Source organism: Gadus macrocephalus, chromosome 10 (genome assembly GCF_031168955.1).
Source record: "Gadus macrocephalus chromosome 10, ASM3116895v1".
NCBI lineage: Eukaryota > Metazoa > Chordata > Actinopteri > Gadiformes > Gadidae > Gadus > Gadus macrocephalus.
This window is the reverse complement of record NC_082391.1, coordinates 5,688,960-5,693,959: the sequence shown is the minus strand read 5'-3', so window position 1 is coordinate 5,693,959 and position 5,000 is coordinate 5,688,960. Positions and strand designations below refer to the sequence as shown.

The 5,000-nt window shown below is 45.7% G+C and overlaps 1 protein-coding gene across 1 annotated transcript in view; it reads right to left on the bottom strand.

The window, feature by feature from the left end:
* Window positions 1-3,669: 3,669 nt before the first annotated feature.
* vegfba (vascular endothelial growth factor Ba) overlaps window positions 3,670-5,000 on the bottom strand; it is a 12,303-nt gene continuing 10,972 nt past the window's right edge. Inside the window, exon 8 of the mRNA XM_060062231.1 lies at window positions 3,670-5,000. This exon is cut by the window's right edge and continues 641 nt beyond it. The gene's annotated coding sequence lies outside the window, so the exon portion shown is untranslated.

Sequence of the window (5,000 nt, the reverse complement as noted above, 5' to 3'; positions counted from 1 at the left end):
AGTTCAACGCGGTTCCTTCCATTTACTAGCCTTAAGCGGTGCTTCCATTAATCACATCTATGGTGATGAGTCGCTGGAGGAGCCTAATAAGCTTGGGGCTTTAGGAACACATTGAAAGAGCACCATCTTCTCCTCTAACCTAATGGCTGACTCATTCTCTCTCATTTCCAGCCTTTACCATCTCCCTAATCGTGCTGCTATATTTAGCACTGGCGGCGGGCCCTTCCAGACAGATAGGTGGGCAGAAGCCCTGAGCATTTCTCCTCTTTTCTCCCATCCCCTCTCCTCCTCTCTCCCCTCTCATCCTCTCTTCTCTGCCGTCCTCTCTCCTACTCTCCTCTCTCCTCCTCTCTTCCCTCTCTCCCCTCTCCTACTCTCTTCTCTCCTCTCCTCCTCTCTTCCCTCTCTCCCCTCTCCTCTCCTCTCTCCCCTCTCCTCCTCCCTTCTCTCTCCCCCTCTCCTCCTCTATCCTCTCCATCCCCTCTCCTCACCTCACCTCTATCATCATTGTCTCACCTCCGATATCATCCTACTTACGATTCCCGTCTACTCTTCCAGAACGCTGAGGTATTCTTAAATCGAAATGCTTCCCACATCGTGAACGCTTGTGTATGCCTACGTCATGTCTCTTTAATCAGACCTACAGTAACAGAGGTAGCCCAGATCGTCTGTCTGTCCTGTCAGACAGGCTCTAGAGAACTGTTTATGGGAGGACCAAAGCACTGATGATGGCGCAGACTGCGTCATCGTCATCTTCATCATCATCACCATCATCATCCTCGGCCCGGCTGAAACTCACATCTCTCTAACTGGCCAAGAAAACACACACTGGCTAGAACTAACAGACAGGATTGTGGTCACACAATGTCCTCTCATCCGCCCTCTCCCTCTCTCAATGTCCCACGCAAACACACACACACACACACGCACGCACATAGGCATGCACACACAGACCTCAAAACACACACTCAAAAGCACAGGGTTTGTACTTGATGTACGCTTGACTCAGCAGAACGGAGGCAGGGGAGGGTTTGAGACAATATTATGTCTCATAACATCATCACATCCCTGACCGATGCCCCCTCCCTGGCCGACACTCATCCAAAGGCCTGTTTATCTTTCATTAGCCACAAAAGAGACCATTACCCTGTGCGTGTGTGTCTGTGCATGTGTGTCTGTTTGTGTCTGTGTGTTTCTGTTCGTGTCTGTTGGTGTCAGTGTGTGTCTATGGGGCACAAGCGTCCAGAGATAAGCGTCACTTGAGACACAAATTAGAACAAACCAATCAATTATATAAAAAATTATACAATTCCTTTAATAACATCATTGTAACATCACTGTTGTCTCCTGGTATGATTTTCAATCGAAATTCACGTGACTGTGCAGTATACATGTTTTTTAATGGACAATGAATCGATTACATCTGTTTATATACTGACATAAAACGGCATTGTTTTACACATACATTATAGAGGGCACCGATGGTGTAGCAGCAACATAAAAAGAGGGGGACCATTCTCTATGCACACAGGCTACAGTAGTGCTTCTAATATAACCACCACTGTAGCCTCTCTCTATGGATACCGGCGACAGTAGTACTTCTAATATAACTACTGCTGTAGCCTCTCTCTATGCATATCGGCTACAGTAGTAATTACAGTCATATAATTGCAGAGAAGACTTGCAAAGGACAGATGGCATAAGAATTCTACAAGTGCATCTCTAAAGTAGGTATTGCACACACAAGATCATGTCAGCTTGTTAGATACTATGACATGTGATGTACTCTAGTAGATGGTGCGCAGAGTCACTGCAGGCTGTGATGGAGCTACTTGAAAGCACAGTGTAGTTTGTGCAGATACAGGGCACAGCAACATAAAGGACACCGACACAGGACACTGACATGGACATCATCAGATGACAGTTCCTAACAGCCATACGTTTCAGCGATACAGAGTGGAAAAGTTGAAAATCACCAGATACCCTGGTTCTATCCCCTCAGATCTGCCCGGTGTTTGCAATAGTGTCAACATCACAACTCTTAGAGATGTGAAGAGGAATGTGAGTTACATGTGCAACCTACTGTGTTAACGGCATTGATGTCGTATCCACAGACCACTTGAAATCTTCTGCTACGGCCCAGGTCTATTTGACGAAGGCTGCAAACAACGTCATTGTGTTCCAAACCACTTTCATTCAAAACAGTCCAGCTGCAACTATATAGTATATTAGCTATATAAATATTTATAAGGAAAACAATCAAGGCTAGTTGGTGAATGAAGAGACATTAAAACAGGACAGCTGCAATCAGGCTGGTCTATGAAGGAGACAAGGAGAATGTAATCTACAGGGACAAACAATCATAAGTGTTGCTATATTCTATAAGTGCTTATCCTAGGCAATGGCTTTATGTGCAGTGGGCTGCAGTCACACAGCTAGTAGTCTATCCTCATCCTAGAAAACAGACAATAGGTGTGTGCACTGGATTGTTTAGCAGCTTATTATGAGATTTATTCACTAGTAATTAGAATCCTGTTGGCCAGATTGGAATGTCCTGTCGTAGAGCAGGTGATTTTCAAAGTAAAAGTTTACTTAAGGGTGATATATCCAACGTTAGCATTTTAAAGACTTGCAGAAGGCTTTTATACACATTTTAAACATGAATGATGCTGTGTGAGACAAGTTGATTGCTACTTAAGCATACCATAAATGCACATTTACCTACAGATATTTTTCACTATCCATATCAGAAATTATTGATAATGCTGGAGGTATTGGACAAAATGTATTCTTAGTAACGTCTATACTAAAAACGAATGGGAACACAAGAGGTAGTGATTGAAGCACTGTTGGACCGAACAATATCAACAACAAACAGGAATGAATCCAACATGGTGGACTTACACATGAGAGTTCATGAACATTCATCCACTGCAATGTTTTGTGGACAATATATGATGAAATGTGGATACAGATCAGTAATGTTCAAAAATATATACGCATCTATATTGTCGCTATATAACACAGTAAGTTATACTACGGGGTTCAAACAGACCCGGCAGAATAATAAGTGGTTTTCTGAATGGAATAACATTCTCTCCATCCCTGGCGCCTATAAAAAGTTTGAATCATAGCAAAACAAATAAAGAAAGGGAAAGATAGGATATTATCCTATTGACTGCATTGGGAACGTCTCACTTTAGATTCTCCGAGCCGTGCTTAATATCGCCCCCACGGCTTATTTTAATGAGACATTCTGATGTCTGAGGTCTTCAGTGGCCCCTCTGTTTAGATCCAGTCCGTCTGGGCGTGGCCCCCCAGTCTGTACATCGCTGGCCACCCAGTGTCACTCTTTATGCACTCGGATTAGCGATAAACAAAACCAAAGCAAAACAACAGGAGGAGGCCTGTTGAGACCCTCAGCCGTATGGAACATGTGAACAACAGTGGCACTGAATTATACCAAAAATATAGCATAGAAACCTTAGGGTACATTAGCATACTACATAAAGAACTTGCAATAAACACAATAAAAAAAAAGACATACATTTTCCTAAACTTGATGTGGTATAAAAAAATAGCTTATAATCACCTGCATACTTTTCACTGTGTGTGTGGGGGAGAGGGAGAGGGAAGGGTAGAGGGAGAAAAAACGAGAGAGAGAGAGAGAGAGAGAGAGAGAGAGAGAGAGAGAGAGAGAGAGAGAGAGAGAGAGAGAGAGAGAGAGAGAGAGAGAGAGAGAGAGAGGGGGGGAGCTTGCATGTGTGTACTAAACAGTACATTTGCATGTGTGTCAGCTATAACAGCAAAGAACTAGATCAGAAGAGAATGAGACAGAGAAAGAGAGAGGGACAGAGAGAAAAATGGTACGGTTGTGATTGTGTGTGTGTGTGTGTGTGTGTGTGTGTGTGTGTGTGTGTGTGTGTGTGTGTGTGTGTGTGTGTGTGTGTGTGTGTGTTGAAAGTGTGGCGTTGCGTAGTGCGTACTGTCTTGTGTGTGTGTGTGTGTGTGTGTGTGTGTGTGTGTGTGTGTGTGTGTGTGTGTGTGTGTTGAAAGTGTGGCGTTGCGTAGTGCGTACTGTCTTGTGTGTGTGTGTGTGTGTGTGTGTGTGTGTGTGTGTCTGTAGTGTGCGTCCAGCTCCTGTTTATGTGGCGCGGTGGACAGACGCCAGACCTCATTATTGTCATTCTCCTCACTGGCGCGGGGAGGCAAACGGTCTCTTTCAGCGGGAGAGCTGGGGAGGAGCGGGAGGAAGGAGGGACAAAGCCGCGTCCTTAAGGGGACGAGGGCGAGCGGAGAGGAGAGGAGGACTGGAGCTCTGGGGAGTCCGCTCCTGATCCAGGACCACACAGACACACACACACTCTGGCATGCAGCTCAGCTCCGGCTCGGCACCAGCTGCCACGCCAGTCAGACCCAAACCCTGCACATGCGTGCGTATGTGTGTGTGTGAGGGTGCGTGCATTGAATTGCGGGTCTTTTTCACATAGAAGTCAAAGTGACTTCATCTTCCTGTGTGTATGTGTGTGTGTGTGTGTGTGTGTGTGTGTGTGTGTGTGTGTGTGTGTGTGAGTGTGTGTGTGCATACATTTGTGTGTGAGTGTGTGTGCTTGTGTCTGTCTCTGTGTGTGTGTGTGTGTGTGTGTGTGTGTGTGTGTGTGTGTGTGTGTGTGTGTGTGTGTGTGTGTGTGTGTGTGTGTGTGTGTGTGTGTGTGTGTGTGTGGCAGTGGGTTCATGCAAATTTGTGTGGGCTTGTTTGTGTGTGTGTGTGTGTGTGTGTGTGTGTGTGTGTGTGTGTGTGTGTGTGTGTGTGTGTGTGTGTGTGTGTGTATGTGTGTGTGTGTATGTGTGCGTGTGTGTGTGCGTGTGTGTGTGTGCGTGTGTGTGCGTGTGCGCGTGTGTGTGTATGCATGCTCAGAGGGGTTCTGGATCCTTGCCCTTCATAGTTAAGGTGTCCAGCAGATGTCCTTGGGCCAGGCACCTCACTGCGAGCTGTCACC